Raw genomic sequence first — 2,278 nt, forward strand, 5'->3', positions numbered from 1 at the left:
GAAAGGCGTGGATAGTATAATCGATATAGTACTAGTTTAAAAAATGAGTTTCCATAAGGGAGAGAGTATCACAAGATATATAGAGATAAATTTTAATTTTGAGGATGAATTCAATTGAAAATTAATATGCTTGCATGAGAATAGTTAATACTGAGCCTAACAGGGACTTGATGTTTCCTGAGATTATGATGAGGATGATGATGATATTCTGTCAGTAGCAGCTTGAATGGTTTTTGTGGGTTATTTCAGAAGGAAAATTAATTTTTATTGAATATCTGCCATGTGTCAAGCATCATGAGAAGTGTCTTCACATATTATCTCAATTAATCCCCAAACCACTATGAGGTAGATATATCCCCATTTTACTAATGAAATTGAGGCCCCAAAGCAAATAATAGTATTGTTATTGATTTTATAAATTTACTCAGAGAATCACTAAAGTTATTAGAGCCAGAAGGAAGCTAACAACCTCTTTACTTCTCTATTCCTTTTACAAATAAGTAAAAGGTTAAATGATTTGAATGCCATTGCTAGACAGCTGGGACTAAAACCAACATACCTAATTTAAAATATGTGTAAAGTATAAAAACTCAGAGAATGGAATCCTGAGGTTTGCCAGACCATTCATTAACAAATAATTGGCACCATTTGCAGTTGGGACAAACACATTCTTTAGATAGAATTTTAAATGTTTATCACAAATCTCTCAAAATAAGAAAAATGTCTAGATACCACACTCCCGTCATTAACATGCTTAGTATAAAATATAATGTATGTACTTGACTTTCCCATATCAACAATTAGGACAAGGTCACATAACTAACATATTGTGTAAATCGTCATAATACCTTTACCATTCATAGATGTGGAAAAGTCTAGAATTCTTTGTTTAATCAAATTAAAGTCTTTTAATTTGGTTACATCAATCTTATATTTAGAGTTACTTGGGATAAGCTTTTGAGTCCTTTTTAATAATCAGTTTCTACAAACATGTTTAAATATACAAATCTTTCCAATACAGAATACATTCTGATACAGAAGTATCAATATGTGTACCTTTAAATGGGGGTAATAAAAGCCACTGCCTATACAGATCTATGGTTTCTACACAGCCTAAAAGTGGAAAGTGAGAGGGAACAAAGGGACCATGAACTTGCCATCTTTTAGAAAGTTTGCAGCGTTCTACCTTTATATTGCAGCTAAACTGAAAAATAAAGGGAGCTGAACTGAGTTTCTTGAACCCATGTAAATATCCTAGTTCTTTCCCATAAAATGCTCCATATCTTAATACACAGATTCATTGCCAGTAAGAATTGCTCTACTGCTTGTTATTACGTGACTATTGCTTGTAATTTGCTTTAATCAGGATCTCTGCAAAGAATCAGTTTCATTCATTGCATGTTTCGTAATGTGGTGAGTCCCTGTGATAAGCCCAGTCCCCTGCCCTACTTTGAGATACCACCAGTGTGACCAGAGGAACTCATCTGAAGGCCCAGAGAACAGATCTGGAGGTTTCATACAAAAAGCCTGAATACTCAGGCTGGCTGAAACGCAAGAATAGAAGAGGAGGAGGTAGTTCCTCTTCAGTGTTTTCCAAATCTGCCTGTTAATCAGAGTCATTGAGGAGCTTTTAAAAATACAAGCTCCTAGGCAACACTCTGAAGGTTATACACTGGTAATTTATTGAGCACTTACAGTATAACAGCTCCTATCCTAGGTAGGTCTTATATATATATAAAGTATTGATTCCTTGAATGCTCACAACTACTCTATGTCTTAGGTACTACTGTTTTGAGGATAAAGCAGCTCAGTGAAGTTCTTGCCAGATTTCATGCAGCTAGAGAATGACAAAGCCAGGAGGATTCAAACCCAGGCTGTCTGGCTCTAGGACACACATTCTTCCCTGCCTCCCCTTTAATTCCGCCCCCTTCCTTTAACCTTTTCCCCCACCTCCTTTAATCCCCCCTCCCCACTTCCACCCCTGACCTATGGATGTTGCCATTTCCCCTTAAGAACTAGATCTCTAAGGTAGGGTGTATCCTCCCACATGTTCATGGCCTGGGGGCTGGCCGTGACCTGGGGCCTGGCACCTCCAGTGCATTCAGGGTAGGGGGTGGGGGCCCTGGCCTACCGGGTATGGTCCTTGGCTCCACCTGGGGTGTGAACCCAGGACCTTTTGTGTATAAAGCAGATGTGCTAACCACTATGGTCCTTGGCTCCACCTGGGGTGTGAACCCAGGACCTTTTGTGTATAAAGCAGATGTGCTAACCACTACAC

Source organism: Rousettus aegyptiacus, unplaced genomic scaffold, assembly GCF_014176215.1.
Source record: "Rousettus aegyptiacus isolate mRouAeg1 unplaced genomic scaffold, mRouAeg1.p scaffold_m13_p_1, whole genome shotgun sequence".
Taxonomy (NCBI): domain Eukaryota; kingdom Metazoa; phylum Chordata; class Mammalia; order Chiroptera; family Pteropodidae; genus Rousettus; species Rousettus aegyptiacus.